This window comes from Strongylocentrotus purpuratus, unplaced genomic scaffold (assembly GCF_000002235.5).
Source record: "Strongylocentrotus purpuratus isolate Spur 01 unplaced genomic scaffold, Spur_5.0 spur5_scaffold_21, whole genome shotgun sequence".
In the NCBI taxonomy this organism is placed as follows: Eukaryota; Metazoa; Echinodermata; class Echinoidea; order Camarodonta; family Strongylocentrotidae; genus Strongylocentrotus; species Strongylocentrotus purpuratus.
In genome coordinates this window covers 45,414,888-45,436,577 of record NW_022145607.1, presented here as the reverse complement: position 1 = coordinate 45,436,577, position 21,690 = coordinate 45,414,888, and positions in this window count along the sequence as shown.

Sequence of the window (21,690 nt, the reverse complement as noted above, 5' to 3'; positions counted from 1 at the left end):
CCTCTTAGAAGTCCATGGCTTTCTTTTTAAGAAAGATATTTGCAAATGTAAAACATGCTTTTAAATGGCTCTTTTATAGCGCAAAATGACAGCATATACGCGATTTAATCGTTTTCTTTTGATTGCGCAAGAAATAAAGATGAGAGAGATAAACCGATGTCAAGAACAGATAGAGAAGCTCAAGCGCAACATAATGATACCTCTTAGAAGTCCATGGCTTTCTTTTTAAGAAAGATATTTGCAAATGTAAAACATGCTTTTAAATGGCTCTTTTATAGCGCAAAATGACAGCATATACGCGATTTAATCGTTTTCTTTTGATTGCGCAAGAAATAAAGATGAGAGAGATAAACCGATGTCAAGAACAGATAGAGAAGCTCAAGCGCAACATAATGATACCTCTTAGAAGTCCATGGCTTTCTTTTTAAGAAAGATATTTGCAAATGTAAAACATGCTTTTAAATGGCTCTTTTATAGCGCAAAATGACAGCATATACGCGATTTAATCGTTTTCTTTTGATTGCGCAAGAAATAAAGATGAGAGAGATAAACCGATGTCAAGAACAGATAGAGAAGCTCAAGCGCAACATAATGATACCTCTTAGAAGTCCATGGCTTTCTTTTTAAGAAAGATATTTGCAAATGTAAAACATGCTTTTAAATGGCTCTTTTATAGCGCAAAATGACAGCATATACGCGATTTAATCGTTTTCTTTTGATTGCGCAAGAAATAAAGATGAGAGAGATAAACCGATGTCAAGAACAGATAGAGAAGCTCAAGCGCAACATAATGATACCTCTTAGAAGTCCATGGCTTTCTTTTTAAGAAAGATATTTGCAAATGTAAAACATGCTTTTAAATGGCTCTTTTATAGCGCAAAATGACAGCATATACGCGATTTAATCGTTTTCTTTTGATTGCGCAAGAAATAAAGATGAGAGAGATAAACCGATGTCAAGAACAGATAGAGAAGCTCAAGCGCAACATAATGATACCTCTTAGAAGTCCATGGCTTTCTTTTTAAGAAAGATATTTGCAAATGTAAAACATGCTTTTAAATGGCTCTTTTATAGCGCAAAATGACAGCATATACGCGATTTAATCGTTTTCTTTTGATTGCGCAAGAAATAAAGATGAGAGAGATAAACCGATGTCAAGAACAGATAGAGAAGCTCAAGCGCAACATAATGATACCTCTTAGAAGTCCATGGCTTTCTTTTTAAGAAAGATATTTGCAAATGTAAAACATGCTTTTAAATGGCTCTTTTATAGCGCAAAATGACAGCATATACGCGATTTAATCGTTTTCTTTTGATTGCGCAAGAAATAAAGATGAGAGAGATAAACCGATGTCAAGAACAGATAGAGAAGCTCAAGCGCAACATAATGATACCTCTTAGAAGTCCATGGCTTTCTTTTTAAGAAAGATATTTGCAAATGTAAAACATGCTTTTAAATGGCTCTTTTATAGCGCAAAATGACAGCATATACGCGATTTAATCGTTTTCTTTTGATTGCGCAAGAAATAAAGATGAGAGAGATAAACCGATGTCAAGAACAGATAGAGAAGCTCAAGCGCAACATAATGATACCTCTTAGAAGTCCATGGCTTTCTTTTTAAGAAAGATATTTGCAAATGTAAAACATGCTTTTAAATGGCTCTTTTATAGCGCAAAATGACAGCATATACGCGATTTAATCGTTTTCTTTTGATTGCGCAAGAAATAAAGATGAGAGAGATAAACCGATGTCAAGAACAGATAGAGAAGCTCAAGCGCAACATAATGATACCTCTTAGAAGTCCATGGCTTTCTTTTTAAGAAAGATATTTGCAAATGTAAAACATGCTTTTAAATGGCTCTTTTATAGCGCAAAATGACAGCATATACGCGATTTAATCGTTTTCTTTTGATTGCGCAAGAAATAAAGATGAGAGAGATAAACCGATGTCAAGAACAGATAGAGAAGCTCAAGCGCAACATAATGATACCTCTTAGAAGTCCATGGCTTTCTTTTTAAGAAAGATATTTGCAAATGTAAAACATGCTTTTAAATGGCTCTTTTATAGCGCAAAATGACAGCATATACGCGATTTAATCGTTTTCTTTTGATTGCGCAAGAAATAAAGATGAGAGAGATAAACCGATGTCAAGAACAGATAGAGAAGCTCAAGCGCAACATAATGATACCTCTTAGAAGTCCATGGCTTTCTTTTTAAGAAAGATATTTGCAAATGTAAAACATGCTTTTAAATGGCTCTTTTATAGCGCAAAATGACAGCATATACGCGATTTAATCGTTTTCTTTTGATTGCGCAAGAAATAAAGATGAGAGAGATAAACCGATGTCAAGAACAGATAGAGAAGCTCAAGCGCAACATAATGATACCTCTTAGAAGTCCATGGCTTTCTTTTTAAGAAAGATATTTGCAAATGTAAAACATGCTTTTAAATGGCTCTTTTATAGCGCAAAATGACAGCATATACGCGATTTAATCGTTTTCTTTTGATTGCGCAAGAAATAAAGATGAGAGAGATAAACCGATGTCAAGAACAGATAGAGAAGCTCAAGCGCAACATAATGATACCTCTTAGAAGTCCATGGCTTTCTTTTTAAGAAAGATATTTGCAAATGTAAAACATGCTTTTAAATGGCTCTTTTATAGCGCAAAATGACAGCATATACGCGATTTAATCGTTTTCTTTTGATTGCGCAAGAAATAAAGATGAGAGAGATAAACCGATGTCAAGAACAGATAGAGAAGCTCAAGCGCAACATAATGATACCTCTTAGAAGTCCATGGCTTTCTTTTTAAGAAAGATATTTGCAAATGTAAAACATGCTTTTAAATGGCTCTTTTATAGCGCAAAATGACAGCATATACGCGATTTAATCGTTTTCTTTTGATTGCGCAAGAAATAAAGATGAGAGAGATAAACCGATGTCAAGAACAGATAGAGAAGCTCAAGCGCAACATAATGATACCTCTTAGAAGTCCATGGCTTTCTTTTTAAGAAAGATATTTGCAAATGTAAAACATGCTTTTAAATGGCTCTTTTATAGCGCAAAATGACAGCATATACGCGATTTAATCGTTTTCTTTTGATTGCGCAAGAAATAAAGATGAGAGAGATAAACCGATGTCAAGAACAGATAGAGAAGCTCAAGCGCAACATAATGATACCTCTTAGAAGTCCATGGCTTTCTTTTTAAGAAAGATATTTGCAAATGTAAAACATGCTTTTAAATGGCTCTTTTATAGCGCAAAATGACAGCATATACGCGATTTAATCGTTTTCTTTTGATTGCGCAAGAAATAAAGATGAGAGAGATAAACCGATGTCAAGAACAGATAGAGAAGCTCAAGCGCAACATAATGATACCTCTTAGAAGTCCATGGCTTTCTTTTTAAGAAAGATATTTGCAAATGTAAAACATGCTTTTAAATGGCTCTTTTATAGCGCAAAATGACAGCATATACGCGATTTAATCGTTTTCTTTTGATTGCGCAAGAAATAAAGATGAGAGAGATAAACCGATGTCAAGAACAGATAGAGAAGCTCAAGCGCAACATAATGATACCTCTTAGAAGTCCATGGCTTTCTTTTTAAGAAAGATATTTGCAAATGTAAAACATGCTTTTAAATGGCTCTTTTATAGCGCAAAATGACAGCATATACGCGATTTAATCGTTTTCTTTTGATTGCGCAAGAAATAAAGATGAGAGAGATAAACCGATGTCAAGAACAGATAGAGAAGCTCAAGCGCAACATAATGATACCTCTTAGAAGTCCATGGCTTTCTTTTTAAGAAAGATATTTGCAAATGTAAAACATGCTTTTAAATGGCTCTTTTATAGCGCAAAATGACAGCATATACGCGATTTAATCGTTTTCTTTTGATTGCGCAAGAAATAAAGATGAGAGAGATAAACCGATGTCAAGAACAGATAGAGAAGCTCAAGCGCAACATAATGATACCTCTTAGAAGTCCATGGCTTTCTTTTTAAGAAAGATATTTGCAAATGTAAAACATGCTTTTAAATGGCTCTTTTATAGCGCAAAATGACAGCATATACGCGATTTAATCGTTTTCTTTTGATTGCGCAAGAAATAAAGATGAGAGAGATAAACCGATGTCAAGAACAGATAGAGAAGCTCAAGCGCAACATAATGATACCTCTTAGAAGTCCATGGCTTTCTTTTTAAGAAAGATATTTGCAAATGTAAAACATGCTTTTAAATGGCTCTTTTATAGCGCAAAATGACAGCATATACGCGATTTAATCGTTTTCTTTTGATTGCGCAAGAAATAAAGATGAGAGAGATAAACCGATGTCAAGAACAGATAGAGAAGCTCAAGCGCAACATAATGATACCTCTTAGAAGTCCATGGCTTTCTTTTTAAGAAAGATATTTGCAAATGTAAAACATGCTTTTAAATGGCTCTTTTATAGCGCAAAATGACAGCATATACGCGATTTAATCGTTTTCTTTTGATTGCGCAAGAAATAAAGATGAGAGAGATAAACCGATGTCAAGAACAGATAGAGAAGCTCAAGCGCAACATAATGATACCTCTTAGAAGTCCATGGCTTTCTTTTTAAGAAAGATATTTGCAAATGTAAAACATGCTTTTAAATGGCTCTTTTATAGCGCAAAATGACAGCATATACGCGATTTAATCGTTTTCTTTTGATTGCGCAAGAAATAAAGATGAGAGAGATAAACCGATGTCAAGAACAGATAGAGAAGCTCAAGCGCAACATAATGATACCTCTTAGAAGTCCATGGCTTTCTTTTTAAGAAAGATATTTGCAAATGTAAAACATGCTTTTAAATGGCTCTTTTATAGCGCAAAATGACAGCATATACGCGATTTAATCGTTTTCTTTTGATTGCGCAAGAAATAAAGATGAGAGAGATAAACCGATGTCAAGAACAGATAGAGAAGCTCAAGCGCAACATAATGATACCTCTTAGAAGTCCATGGCTTTCTTTTTAAGAAAGATATTTGCAAATGTAAAACATGCTTTTAAATGGCTCTTTTATAGCGCAAAATGACAGCATATACGCGATTTAATCGTTTTCTTTTGATTGCGCAAGAAATAAAGATGAGAGAGATAAACCGATGTCAAGAACAGATAGAGAAGCTCAAGCGCAACATAATGATACCTCTTAGAAGTCCATGGCTTTCTTTTTAAGAAAGATATTTGCAAATGTAAAACATGCTTTTAAATGGCTCTTTTATAGCGCAAAATGACAGCATATACGCGATTTAATCGTTTTCTTTTGATTGCGCAAGAAATAAAGATGAGAGAGATAAACCGATGTCAAGAACAGATAGAGAAGCTCAAGCGCAACATAATGATACCTCTTAGAAGTCCATGGCTTTCTTTTTAAGAAAGATATTTGCAAATGTAAAACATGCTTTTAAATGGCTCTTTTATAGCGCAAAATGACAGCATATACGCGATTTAATCGTTTTCTTTTGATTGCGCAAGAAATAAAGATGAGAGAGATAAACCGATGTCAAGAACAGATAGAGAAGCTCAAGCGCAACATAATGATACCTCTTAGAAGTCCATGGCTTTCTTTTTAAGAAAGATATTTGCAAATGTAAAACATGCTTTTAAATGGCTCTTTTATAGCGCAAAATGACAGCATATACGCGATTTAATCGTTTTCTTTTGATTGCGCAAGAAATAAAGATGAGAGAGATAAACCGATGTCAAGAACAGATAGAGAAGCTCAAGCGCAACATAATGATACCTCTTAGAAGTCCATGGCTTTCTTTTTAAGAAAGATATTTGCAAATGTAAAACATGCTTTTAAATGGCTCTTTTATAGCGCAAAATGACAGCATATACGCGATTTAATCGTTTTCTTTTGATTGCGCAAGAAATAAAGATGAGAGAGATAAACCGATGTCAAGAACAGATAGAGAAGCTCAAGCGCAACATAATGATACCTCTTAGAAGTCCATGGCTTTCTTTTTAAGAAAGATATTTGCAAATGTAAAACATGCTTTTAAATGGCTCTTTTATAGCGCAAAATGACAGCATATACGCGATTTAATCGTTTTCTTTTGATTGCGCAAGAAATAAAGATGAGAGAGATAAACCGATGTCAAGAACAGATAGAGAAGCTCAAGCGCAACATAATGATACCTCTTAGAAGTCCATGGCTTTCTTTTTAAGAAAGATATTTGCAAATGTAAAACATGCTTTTAAATGGCTCTTTTATAGCGCAAAATGACAGCATATACGCGATTTAATCGTTTTCTTTTGATTGCGCAAGAAATAAAGATGAGAGAGATAAACCGATGTCAAGAACAGATAGAGAAGCTCAAGCGCAACATAATGATACCTCTTAGAAGTCCATGGCTTTCTTTTTAAGAAAGATATTTGCAAATGTAAAACATGCTTTTAAATGGCTCTTTTATAGCGCAAAATGACAGCATATACGCGATTTAATCGTTTTCTTTTGATTGCGCAAGAAATAAAGATGAGAGAGATAAACCGATGTCAAGAACAGATAGAGAAGCTCAAGCGCAACATAATGATACCTCTTAGAAGTCCATGGCTTTCTTTTTAAGAAAGATATTTGCAAATGTAAAACATGCTTTTAAATGGCTCTTTTATAGCGCAAAATGACAGCATATACGCGATTTAATCGTTTTCTTTTGATTGCGCAAGAAATAAAGATGAGAGAGATAAACCGATGTCAAGAACAGATAGAGAAGCTCAAGCGCAACATAATGATACCTCTTAGAAGTCCATGGCTTTCTTTTTAAGAAAGATATTTGCAAATGTAAAACATGCTTTTAAATGGCTCTTTTATAGCGCAAAATGACAGCATATACGCGATTTAATCGTTTTCTTTTGATTGCGCAAGAAATAAAGATGAGAGAGATAAACCGATGTCAAGAACAGATAGAGAAGCTCAAGCGCAACATAATGATACCTCTTAGAAGTCCATGGCTTTCTTTTTAAGAAAGATATTTGCAAATGTAAAACATGCTTTTAAATGGCTCTTTTATAGCGCAAAATGACAGCATATACGCGATTTAATCGTTTTCTTTTGATTGCGCAAGAAATAAAGATGAGAGAGATAAACCGATGTCAAGAACAGATAGAGAAGCTCAAGCGCAACATAATGATACCTCTTAGAAGTCCATGGCTTTCTTTTTAAGAAAGATATTTGCAAATGTAAAACATGCTTTTAAATGGCTCTTTTATAGCGCAAAATGACAGCATATACGCGATTTAATCGTTTTCTTTTGATTGCGCAAGAAATAAAGATGAGAGAGATAAACCGATGTCAAGAACAGATAGAGAAGCTCAAGCGCAACATAATGATACCTCTTAGAAGTCCATGGCTTTCTTTTTAAGAAAGATATTTGCAAATGTAAAACATGCTTTTAAATGGCTCTTTTATAGCGCAAAATGACAGCATATACGCGATTTAATCGTTTTCTTTTGATTGCGCAAGAAATAAAGATGAGAGAGATAAACCGATGTCAAGAACAGATAGAGAAGCTCAAGCGCAACATAATGATACCTCTTAGAAGTCCATGGCTTTCTTTTTAAGAAAGATATTTGCAAATGTAAAACATGCTTTTAAATGGCTCTTTTATAGCGCAAAATGACAGCATATACGCGATTTAATCGTTTTCTTTTGATTGCGCAAGAAATAAAGATGAGAGAGATAAACCGATGTCAAGAACAGATAGAGAAGCTCAAGCGCAACATAATGATACCTCTTAGAAGTCCATGGCTTTCTTTTTAAGAAAGATATTTGCAAATGTAAAACATGCTTTTAAATGGCTCTTTTATAGCGCAAAATGACAGCATATACGCGATTTAATCGTTTTCTTTTGATTGCGCAAGAAATAAAGATGAGAGAGATAAACCGATGTCAAGAACAGATAGAGAAGCTCAAGCGCAACATAATGATACCTCTTAGAAGTCCATGGCTTTCTTTTTAAGAAAGATATTTGCAAATGTAAAACATGCTTTTAAATGGCTCTTTTATAGCGCAAAATGACAGCATATACGCGATTTAATCGTTTTCTTTTGATTGCGCAAGAAATAAAGATGAGAGAGATAAACCGATGTCAAGAACAGATAGAGAAGCTCAAGCGCAACATAATGATACCTCTTAGAAGTCCATGGCTTTCTTTTTAAGAAAGATATTTGCAAATGTAAAACATGCTTTTAAATGGCTCTTTTATAGCGCAAAATGACAGCATATACGCGATTTAATCGTTTTCTTTTGATTGCGCAAGAAATAAAGATGAGAGAGATAAACCGATGTCAAGAACAGATAGAGAAGCTCAAGCGCAACATAATGATACCTCTTAGAAGTCCATGGCTTTCTTTTTAAGAAAGATATTTGCAAATGTAAAACATGCTTTTAAATGGCTCTTTTATAGCGCAAAATGACAGCATATACGCGATTTAATCGTTTTCTTTTGATTGCGCAAGAAATAAAGATGAGAGAGATAAACCGATGTCAAGAACAGATAGAGAAGCTCAAGCGCAACATAATGATACCTCTTAGAAGTCCATGGCTTTCTTTTTAAGAAAGATATTTGCAAATGTAAAACATGCTTTTAAATGGCTCTTTTATAGCGCAAAATGACAGCATATACGCGATTTAATCGTTTTCTTTTGATTGCGCAAGAAATAAAGATGAGAGAGATAAACCGATGTCAAGAACAGATAGAGAAGCTCAAGCGCAACATAATGATACCTCTTAGAAGTCCATGGCTTTCTTTTTAAGAAAGATATTTGCAAATGTAAAACATGCTTTTAAATGGCTCTTTTATAGCGCAAAATGACAGCATATACGCGATTTAATCGTTTTCTTTTGATTGCGCAAGAAATAAAGATGAGAGAGATAAACCGATGTCAAGAACAGATAGAGAAGCTCAAGCGCAACATAATGATACCTCTTAGAAGTCCATGGCTTTCTTTTTAAGAAAGATATTTGCAAATGTAAAACATGCTTTTAAATGGCTCTTTTATAGCGCAAAATGACAGCATATACGCGATTTAATCGTTTTCTTTTGATTGCGCAAGAAATAAAGATGAGAGAGATAAACCGATGTCAAGAACAGATAGAGAAGCTCAAGCGCAACATAATGATACCTCTTAGAAGTCCATGGCTTTCTTTTTAAGAAAGATATTTGCAAATGTAAAACATGCTTTTAAATGGCTCTTTTATAGCGCAAAATGACAGCATATACGCGATTTAATCGTTTTCTTTTGATTGCGCAAGAAATAAAGATGAGAGAGATAAACCGATGTCAAGAACAGATAGAGAAGCTCAAGCGCAACATAATGATACCTCTTAGAAGTCCATGGCTTTCTTTTTAAGAAAGATATTTGCAAATGTAAAACATGCTTTTAAATGGCTCTTTTATAGCGCAAAATGACAGCATATACGCGATTTAATCGTTTTCTTTTGATTGCGCAAGAAATAAAGATGAGAGAGATAAACCGATGTCAAGAACAGATAGAGAAGCTCAAGCGCAACATAATGATACCTCTTAGAAGTCCATGGCTTTCTTTTTAAGAAAGATATTTGCAAATGTAAAACATGCTTTTAAATGGCTCTTTTATAGCGCAAAATGACAGCATATACGCGATTTAATCGTTTTCTTTTGATTGCGCAAGAAATAAAGATGAGAGAGATAAACCGATGTCAAGAACAGATAGAGAAGCTCAAGCGCAACATAATGATACCTCTTAGAAGTCCATGGCTTTCTTTTTAAGAAAGATATTTGCAAATGTAAAACATGCTTTTAAATGGCTCTTTTATAGCGCAAAATGACAGCATATACGCGATTTAATCGTTTTCTTTTGATTGCGCAAGAAATAAAGATGAGAGAGATAAACCGATGTCAAGAACAGATAGAGAAGCTCAAGCGCAACATAATGATACCTCTTAGAAGTCCATGGCTTTCTTTTTAAGAAAGATATTTGCAAATGTAAAACATGCTTTTAAATGGCTCTTTTATAGCGCAAAATGACAGCATATACGCGATTTAATCGTTTTCTTTTGATTGCGCAAGAAATAAAGATGAGAGAGATAAACCGATGTCAAGAACAGATAGAGAAGCTCAAGCGCAACATAATGATACCTCTTAGAAGTCCATGGCTTTCTTTTTAAGAAAGATATTTGCAAATGTAAAACATGCTTTTAAATGGCTCTTTTATAGCGCAAAATGACAGCATATACGCGATTTAATCGTTTTCTTTTGATTGCGCAAGAAATAAAGATGAGAGAGATAAACCGATGTCAAGAACAGATAGAGAAGCTCAAGCGCAACATAATGATACCTCTTAGAAGTCCATGGCTTTCTTTTTAAGAAAGATATTTGCAAATGTAAAACATGCTTTTAAATGGCTCTTTTATAGCGCAAAATGACAGCATATACGCGATTTAATCGTTTTCTTTTGATTGCGCAAGAAATAAAGATGAGAGAGATAAACCGATGTCAAGAACAGATAGAGAAGCTCAAGCGCAACATAATGATACCTCTTAGAAGTCCATGGCTTTCTTTTTAAGAAAGATATTTGCAAATGTAAAACATGCTTTTAAATGGCTCTTTTATAGCGCAAAATGACAGCATATACGCGATTTAATCGTTTTCTTTTGATTGCGCAAGAAATAAAGATGAGAGAGATAAACCGATGTCAAGAACAGATAGAGAAGCTCAAGCGCAACATAATGATACCTCTTAGAAGTCCATGGCTTTCTTTTTAAGAAAGATATTTGCAAATGTAAAACATGCTTTTAAATGGCTCTTTTATAGCGCAAAATGACAGCATATACGCGATTTAATCGTTTTCTTTTGATTGCGCAAGAAATAAAGATGAGAGAGATAAACCGATGTCAAGAACAGATAGAGAAGCTCAAGCGCAACATAATGATACCTCTTAGAAGTCCATGGCTTTCTTTTTAAGAAAGATATTTGCAAATGTAAAACATGCTTTTAAATGGCTCTTTTATAGCGCAAAATGACAGCATATACGCGATTTAATCGTTTTCTTTTGATTGCGCAAGAAATAAAGATGAGAGAGATAAACCGATGTCAAGAACAGATAGAGAAGCTCAAGCGCAACATAATGATACCTCTTAGAAGTCCATGGCTTTCTTTTTAAGAAAGATATTTGCAAATGTAAAACATGCTTTTAAATGGCTCTTTTATAGCGCAAAATGACAGCATATACGCGATTTAATCGTTTTCTTTTGATTGCGCAAGAAATAAAGATGAGAGAGATAAACCGATGTCAAGAACAGATAGAGAAGCTCAAGCGCAACATAATGATACCTCTTAGAAGTCCATGGCTTTCTTTTTAAGAAAGATATTTGCAAATGTAAAACATGCTTTTAAATGGCTCTTTTATAGCGCAAAATGACAGCATATACGCGATTTAATCGTTTTCTTTTGATTGCGCAAGAAATAAAGATGAGAGAGATAAACCGATGTCAAGAACAGATAGAGAAGCTCAAGCGCAACATAATGATACCTCTTAGAAGTCCATGGCTTTCTTTTTAAGAAAGATATTTGCAAATGTAAAACATGCTTTTAAATGGCTCTTTTATAGCGCAAAATGACAGCATATACGCGATTTAATCGTTTTCTTTTGATTGCGCAAGAAATAAAGATGAGAGAGATAAACCGATGTCAAGAACAGATAGAGAAGCTCAAGCGCAACATAATGATACCTCTTAGAAGTCCATGGCTTTCTTTTTAAGAAAGATATTTGCAAATGTAAAACATGCTTTTAAATGGCTCTTTTATAGCGCAAAATGACAGCATATACGCGATTTAATCGTTTTCTTTTGATTGCGCAAGAAATAAAGATGAGAGAGATAAACCGATGTCAAGAACAGATAGAGAAGCTCAAGCGCAACATAATGATACCTCTTAGAAGTCCATGGCTTTCTTTTTAAGAAAGATATTTGCAAATGTAAAACATGCTTTTAAATGGCTCTTTTATAGCGCAAAATGACAGCATATACGCGATTTAATCGTTTTCTTTTGATTGCGCAAGAAATAAAGATGAGAGAGATAAACCGATGTCAAGAACAGATAGAGAAGCTCAAGCGCAACATAATGATACCTCTTAGAAGTCCATGGCTTTCTTTTTAAGAAAGATATTTGCAAATGTAAAACATGCTTTTAAATGGCTCTTTTATAGCGCAAAATGACAGCATATACGCGATTTAATCGTTTTCTTTTGATTGCGCAAGAAATAAAGATGAGAGAGATAAACCGATGTCAAGAACAGATAGAGAAGCTCAAGCGCAACATAATGATACCTCTTAGAAGTCCATGGCTTTCTTTTTAAGAAAGATATTTGCAAATGTAAAACATGCTTTTAAATGGCTCTTTTATAGCGCAAAATGACAGCATATACGCGATTTAATCGTTTTCTTTTGATTGCGCAAGAAATAAAGATGAGAGAGATAAACCGATGTCAAGAACAGATAGAGAAGCTCAAGCGCAACATAATGATACCTCTTAGAAGTCCATGGCTTTCTTTTTAAGAAAGATATTTGCAAATGTAAAACATGCTTTTAAATGGCTCTTTTATAGCGCAAAATGACAGCATATACGCGATTTAATCGTTTTCTTTTGATTGCGCAAGAAATAAAGATGAGAGAGATAAACCGATGTCAAGAACAGATAGAGAAGCTCAAGCGCAACATAATGATACCTCTTAGAAGTCCATGGCTTTCTTTTTAAGAAAGATATTTGCAAATGTAAAACATGCTTTTAAATGGCTCTTTTATAGCGCAAAATGACAGCATATACGCGATTTAATCGTTTTCTTTTGATTGCGCAAGAAATAAAGATGAGAGAGATAAACCGATGTCAAGAACAGATAGAGAAGCTCAAGCGCAACATAATGATACCTCTTAGAAGTCCATGGCTTTCTTTTTAAGAAAGATATTTGCAAATGTAAAACATGCTTTTAAATGGCTCTTTTATAGCGCAAAATGACAGCATATACGCGATTTAATCGTTTTCTTTTGATTGCGCAAGAAATAAAGATGAGAGAGATAAACCGATGTCAAGAACAGATAGAGAAGCTCAAGCGCAACATAATGATACCTCTTAGAAGTCCATGGCTTTCTTTTTAAGAAAGATATTTGCAAATGTAAAACATGCTTTTAAATGGCTCTTTTATAGCGCAAAATGACAGCATATACGCGATTTAATCGTTTTCTTTTGATTGCGCAAGAAATAAAGATGAGAGAGATAAACCGATGTCAAGAACAGATAGAGAAGCTCAAGCGCAACATAATGATACCTCTTAGAAGTCCATGGCTTTCTTTTTAAGAAAGATATTTGCAAATGTAAAACATGCTTTTAAATGGCTCTTTTATAGCGCAAAATGACAGCATATACGCGATTTAATCGTTTTCTTTTGATTGCGCAAGAAATAAAGATGAGAGAGATAAACCGATGTCAAGAACAGATAGAGAAGCTCAAGCGCAACATAATGATACCTCTTAGAAGTCCATGGCTTTCTTTTTAAGAAAGATATTTGCAAATGTAAAACATGCTTTTAAATGGCTCTTTTATAGCGCAAAATGACAGCATATACGCGATTTAATCGTTTTCTTTTGATTGCGCAAGAAATAAAGATGAGAGAGATAAACCGATGTCAAGAACAGATAGAGAAGCTCAAGCGCAACATAATGATACCTCTTAGAAGTCCATGGCTTTCTTTTTAAGAAAGATATTTGCAAATGTAAAACATGCTTTTAAATGGCTCTTTTATAGCGCAAAATGACAGCATATACGCGATTTAATCGTTTTCTTTTGATTGCGCAAGAAATAAAGATGAGAGAGATAAACCGATGTCAAGAACAGATAGAGAAGCTCAAGCGCAACATAATGATACCTCTTAGAAGTCCATGGCTTTCTTTTTAAGAAAGATATTTGCAAATGTAAAACATGCTTTTAAATGGCTCTTTTATAGCGCAAAATGACAGCATATACGCGATTTAATCGTTTTCTTTTGATTGCGCAAGAAATAAAGATGAGAGAGATAAACCGATGTCAAGAACAGATAGAGAAGCTCAAGCGCAACATAATGATACCTCTTAGAAGTCCATGGCTTTCTTTTTAAGAAAGATATTTGCAAATGTAAAACATGCTTTTAAATGGCTCTTTTATAGCGCAAAATGACAGCATATACGCGATTTAATCGTTTTCTTTTGATTGCGCAAGAAATAAAGATGAGAGAGATAAACCGATGTCAAGAACAGATAGAGAAGCTCAAGCGCAACATAATGATACCTCTTAGAAGTCCATGGCTTTCTTTTTAAGAAAGATATTTGCAAATGTAAAACATGCTTTTAAATGGCTCTTTTATAGCGCAAAATGACAGCATATACGCGATTTAATCGTTTTCTTTTGATTGCGCAAGAAATAAAGATGAGAGAGATAAACCGATGTCAAGAACAGATAGAGAAGCTCAAGCGCAACATAATGATACCTCTTAGAAGTCCATGGCTTTCTTTTTAAGAAAGATATTTGCAAATGTAAAACATGCTTTTAAATGGCTCTTTTATAGCGCAAAATGACAGCATATACGCGATTTAATCGTTTTCTTTTGATTGCGCAAGAAATAAAGATGAGAGAGATAAACCGATGTCAAGAACAGATAGAGAAGCTCAAGCGCAACATAATGATACCTCTTAGAAGTCCATGGCTTTCTTTTTAAGAAAGATATTTGCAAATGTAAAACATGCTTTTAAATGGCTCTTTTATAGCGCAAAATGACAGCATATACGCGATTTAATCGTTTTCTTTTGATTGCGCAAGAAATAAAGATGAGAGAGATAAACCGATGTCAAGAACAGATAGAGAAGCTCAAGCGCAACATAATGATACCTCTTAGAAGTCCATGGCTTTCTTTTTAAGAAAGATATTTGCAAATGTAAAACATGCTTTTAAATGGCTCTTTTATAGCGCAAAATGACAGCATATACGCGATTTAATCGTTTTCTTTTGATTGCGCAAGAAATAAAGATGAGAGAGATAAACCGATGTCAAGAACAGATAGAGAAGCTCAAGCGCAACATAATGATACCTCTTAGAAGTCCATGGCTTTCTTTTTAAGAAAGATATTTGCAAATGTAAAACATGCTTTTAAATGGCTCTTTTATAGCGCAAAATGACAGCATATACGCGATTTAATCGTTTTCTTTTGATTGCGCAAGAAATAAAGATGAGAGAGATAAACCGATGTCAAGAACAGATAGAGAAGCTCAAGCGCAACATAATGATACCTCTTAGAAGTCCATGGCTTTCTTTTTAAGAAAGATATTTGCAAATGTAAAACATGCTTTTAAATGGCTCTTTTATAGCGCAAAATGACAGCATATACGCGATTTAATCGTTTTCTTTTGATTGCGCAAGAAATAAAGATGAGAGAGATAAACCGATGTCAAGAACAGATAGAGAAGCTCAAGCGCAACATAATGATACCTCTTAGAAGTCCATGGCTTTCTTTTTAAGAAAGATATTTGCAAATGTAAAACATGCTTTTAAATGGCTCTTTTATAGCGCAAAATGACAGCATATACGCGATTTAATCGTTTTCTTTTGATTGCGCAAGAAATAAAGATGAGAGAGATAAACCGATGTCAAGAACAGATAGAGAAGCTCAAGCGCAACATAATGATACCTCTTAGAAGTCCATGGCTTTCTTTTTAAGAAAGATATTTGCAAATGTAAAACATGCTTTTAAATGGCTCTTTTATAGCGCAAAATGACAGCATATACGCGATTTAATCGTTTTCTTTTGATTGCGCAAGAAATAAAGATGAGAGAGATAAACCGATGTCAAGAACAGATAGAGAAGCTCAAGCGCAACATAATGATACCTCTTAGAAGTCCATGGCTTTCTTTTTAAGAAAGATATTTGCAAATGTAAAACATGCTTTTAAATGGCTCTTTTATAGCGCAAAATGACAGCATATACGCGATTTAATCGTTTTCTTTTGATTGCGCAAGAAATAAAGATGAGAGAGATAAACCGATGTCAAGAACAGATAGAGAAGCTCAAGCGCAACATAATGATACCTCTTAGAAGTCCATGGCTTTCTTTTTAAGAAAGATATTTGCAAATGTAAAACATGCTTTTAAATGGCTCTTTTATAGCGCAAAATGACAGCATATACGCGATTTAATCGTTTTCTTTTGATTGCGCAAGAAATAAAGATGAGAGAGATAAACCGATGTCAAGAACAGATAGAGAAGCTCAAGCGCAACATAATGATACCTCTTAGAAGTCCATGGCTTTCTTTTTAAGAAAGATATTTGCAAATGTAAAACATGCTTTTAAATGGCTCTTTTATAGCGCAAAATGACAGCATATACGCGATTTAATCGTTTTCTTTTGATTGCGCAAGAAATAAAGATGAGAGAGATAAACCGATGTCAAGAACAGATAGAGAAGCTCAAGCGCAACATAATGATACCTCTTAGAAGTCCATGGCTTTCTTTTTAAGAAAGATATTTGCAAATGTAAAACATGCTTTTAAATGGCTCTTTTATAGCGCAAAATGACAGCATATACGCGATTTAATCGTTTTCTTTTGATTGCGCAAGAAATAAAGATGAGAGAGATAAACCGATGTCAAGAACAGATAGAGAAGCTCAAGCGCAACATAATGATACCTCTTAGAAGTCCATGGCTTTCTTTTTAAGAAAGATATTTGCAAATGTAAAACATGCTTTTAAATGGCTCTTTTATAGCGCAAAATGACAGCATATACGCGATTTAATCGTTTTCTTTTGATTGCGCAAGAAATAAAGATGAGAGAGATAAACCGATGTCAAGAACAGATAGAGAAGCTCAAGCGCAACATAATGATACCTCTTAGAAGTCCATGGCTTTCTTTTTAAGAAAGATATTTGCAAATGTAAAACATGCTTTTAAATGGCTCTTTTATAGCGCAAAATGACAGCATATACGCGATTTAATCGTTTTCTTTTGATTGCGCAAGAAATAAAGATGAGAGAGATAAACCGATGTCAAGAACAGATAGAGAAGCTCAAGCGCAACATAATGATACCTCTTAGAAGTCCATGGCTTTCTTTTTAAGAAAGATATTTGCAAATGTAAAACATGCTTTTAAATGGCTCTTTTATAGCGCAAAATGACAGCATATACGCGATTTAATCGTTTTCTTTTGATTGCGCAAGAAATAAAGATGAGAGAGATAACCGATGTCAAGAACAGATAGAGAAGCTCAAGCGCAACATAATGATACCTCTTAGAAGTCCATGGCTTTCTTTTTAAGAAAGATATTTGCAAATGTAAAACATGCTTTTAAATGGCTCTTTTATAGCGCAAAATGACAGCATATACGCGATTTAATCGTTTTCTTTTGATTGCGCAAGAAATAAAGATGAGAGAGATAAACCGATGTCAAGAACAGATAGAGAAGCTCAAGCGCAACATAATGATACCTCTTAGAAGTCCATGGCTTTCTTTTTAAGAAAGATATTTGCAAATGTAAAACATGCTTTTAAATGGCTCTTTTATAGCGCAAAATGACAGCATATACGCGATTTAATCGTTTTCTTTTGATTGCGCAAGAAATAAAGATGAGAGAGATAAACCGATGTCAAGAACAGATAGAGAAGCTCAAGCGCAACATAATGATACCTCTTAGAAGTCCATGGCTTTCTTTTTAAGAAGATATTTGCAAATGTAAAACATGCTTTTAAATGGCTCTTTTATAGCGCAAAATGACAGCATATACGCGATTTAATCGTTTTCTTTTGATTGCGCAAGAAATAAAGATGAGAGAGATAAACCGATGTCAAGAACAGATAGAGAAGCTCAAGCGCAACATAATGATACCTCTTAGAAGTCCATGGCTTTCTTTTTAAGAAAGATATTTGCAAATGTAAAACATGCTTTTAAATGGCTCTTTTATAGCGCAAAATGACAGCATATACGCGATTTAATCGTTTTCTTTTGATTGCGCAAGAAATAAAGATGAGAGAGATAAACCGATGTCAAGAACAGATAGAGAAGCTCAAGCGCAACATAATGATACCTCTTAGAAGTCCATGGCTTTCTTTTTAAGAAAGATATTTGCAAATGTAAAACATGCTTTTAAATGGCTCTTTTATAGCGCAAAATGACAGCATATACGCGATTTAATCGTTTTCTTTTGATTGCGCAAGAAATAAAGATGAGAGAGATAAACCGATGTCAAGAACAGATAGAGAAGCTCAAGCGCAACATAATGATACCTCTTAGAAGTCCATGGCTTTCTTTTTAAGAAAGATATTTGCAAATGTAAAACATGCTTTTAAATGGCTCTTTTATAGCGCAAAATGACAGCATATACGCGATTTAATCGTTTTCTTTGGATTGCGCGCAAAAATAAAGATGAGAGAGATAAACCGATGTCAAGAACAGATAGAGAAGCTCAAGCGCAACATAATGATACCTCTTAGAAGTCCATGGCTTTCTTTTTAAGAAAGATATTTGCAAATGTAAAACATGCTTTTAAATGGCTCTTTTATAGCGCAAAATGACAGCATATACGCGATTTAATCGTTTTCTTTTGATTGCGCAAGAAATAAGATGAGAGAGATAAACCGATGTCAAGAACAGATAGAGAAGCTCAAGCGCAACATAATGATACCTCTTAGAAGTCCATGGCTTTCTTTTTAAGAAAGATATTTGCAAATGTAAAACATGCTTTTAAATGGCTCTTTTATAGCGCAAAATGACAGCATATACGCGATTTATCGTTTTCTTTTGATTGCGCAAGAAATAAGATGAGAGAGATAACCGATGTCAAGAACAGATAGAGAAGCTCAAGCGCAACATAATGATACCTCTTAGAAGTCCATGGCTTTCTTTTTTTAAAAGATATTTGCAAATGTAAACATGCTTTTAAATGGCTCTTTTATAGCGCAAAATGACAGCATATACGCGATTTAATCGTTTTCTTTTGATTGCGCAAGAAATAAGATGAGAGAGATAAACCGATGTCAAGAACAGATAGAGAAGCTCAAGCGCAACATAATGATACCTCTTAGAAGTCCATGGCTTTCTTTTTAAGAAAGATATTTGCAAATGTAAACATGCTTTTTAATGGCTCTTTTATAGCGCAAATGACAGCATATACGCGATTTAATCGTTTTCTTTTGATTGCGCAAGAATAAATGAGAGAGATAAACCGATGTCAGGAACAGATAGAGAAGCTCAGCGCACATAATGATACCTCTTAGAAGTCCATGGCTTTCTTTTTAAAAGATATTTGCAAATGTAAACATGCTTTAATGGCTCTTTTATAGCGCAAATGACAGCATATCCGCGATTTAATCGTTTTCTTTTTGATTGCGCAAGAAATAAAGATGAGAGAGATAACCGATGTCAAGAACGATAGAGAAGCTCAGCGCAACATAATGATACCTCTTAGAAGTCCATGGCTTTCTTTTTAAGAAAGATATTTGCAAATGTAAAACATGCTTTTAAATGGCTCTTTTATAGCGCAAAATGACAGCATATACGCATTTAATCGTTTTCTTTGATTGCGCAAGAAATAAAGATGAGAGAGATAAACGATGTCAAGAACAGATAGAGAAGCTCAGCGCAACATAATGATACCTCTTAGAAGTCCATGGGCTTTCCTTTTTAAGAAAGATATTTGCAATGTAAACATGCTTTTTAATGGCTCTTTTTATAGCGCAAAATGACAGCATATACGCGATTTAATCGTTTTCTTTTGATTGCGCAGAAATAAAGATGAGAGAGATAAACCGATGTCAAGACAGATAGAGAAGCTCAAGCGCAACATAATGATACCTCTTAGAAGTCCATGGCTTTCTTTTTAAGAAGATATTTGCAAATGTAAAACATGCTTTTAATGGCTCTTTTATAGCGCAAAATGACAGCATATACGCGATTTAATCGTTTTCTTTTGATTGCGCAAGAAATAAAGATGAGAGAGATAACCGATGTCAAGAACAGATAGAGAAGCTCAAGCGCAACATAATGATACCTCTTAGAAGTCCATGGCTTTCTTTTTAAGAAAGATATTTGCAAATGTAAAACATGCTTTTAAATGGCTCTTTTATAGCGCAAAATGACAGCATATACGCGATTAATCGTTTTCTTTTGATTGCGCAAGAAAAAATGATGAGAGATAAAACCGATGTCGAGAACAGATAGAAGAAGCTCAAGCGCAACATAATGATACCTCTTAGAAGTCCATGGCTTTCTTTTTAAGAAAGATATTTGCAAATGTAAAACATGCTTTTAATGGCTCTTTTATAGCGCAAAATGACAGCATATACGCGATTTAATCGTTTTCTTTGATTGCGCAAGAAATAAGATGAAGAGGATAACCGATGTCAAGAACAGATAGAGAAGCTCAAGCGCAACATAATGATACCTCTTAGAAGTCCATGGCTTTCTTTTAAGAAAGATATTTTGCAAATGTAAAACATGCTTTTAAATGGCTCTTTTATAGCGCAAAATGACAGCATATACGCGATTTAATCGTTTTCTTTTGATTGCGCAAGAAATAAATGAGAGAGATAAACCGATGTCAAGAACAGATAGAGAAGCTCAAGCGCAACATAATGATACCTCTTGAAGTCCATGGCTTTCTTTTTTAAGAAGATATTTGCAAATGTAAAACATGCTTTTAAATGGCTCTTTTATAGCGCAAAATGACAGCATATACGCGATTTAATCTTTTTCTTTTGATTGCGCAAGAAATAAAGATGAGAGAGATAAACCGATGTCAAGAACAGATAGAGAAGCTCAAGCGCAACATAATGATACCTCTTAGAAGTCCATGGCTTTCTTTTTTAAGAAAGATATTTGCAAATGTAAAACATGCTTTTTAAATGGCACTTTTATAGCGCAAAATGACAGCATATACGCGATTTAATCGTTTTCTTTTGATTGCGCAAGAAATAAAGATGATAGAGATAAACCGATGTCAAGAACAGATAGAGAAGCTCAAGCGCAACATAATGATACCTCTTAGAAGTCCATGGCTTCTTTTTAAGAAAGATATTTGCAAATGTAAAACATGCTTTTAATGGCACTTTTATAGCGCAAAATGACAGCATATACGCGATTTATCGTTTTCTTTGATTGCGCAAGAAATAAAGATGAGAGAGATAAACCGATGTCAAGACCAGATAGAGAAGCTCAAGCGCAACATAATGATACCTCTTAGAAGTCCATGGCTTTCTTTTTAAGAAGATATTTGCAAATGTAAAACATGCTTTTAAATGGCTCTTTTATAGCGCAAAATGACAGCATATACGCGATTTAATCGTTTTCTTTTGATTGCGCAAGAAATAAAGATGAAGAGATAAACCGATGTCAAGAACAGATAGAGAAGCTCAAGCGCAACATAATGATACCTCTTAGAAGTCCATGTGCTTTCTTTTTAAAAGATATTTGCAAATGTAAAACATGCTTTTAAATGCTCTTTTATAGCGCAAAATGACAGCATATACGCGATTTAATCGTTTTCTTTTGATTGCGCAAGAAATAAAGATGAGAGAGATAAACCGATGTCAAGACAGATAGAGAACTCAAGCGCAACATAATGATCCTCTTAGAAGTCCATGGCTTTCTTTTTAAGAAAGATATTTGCAAA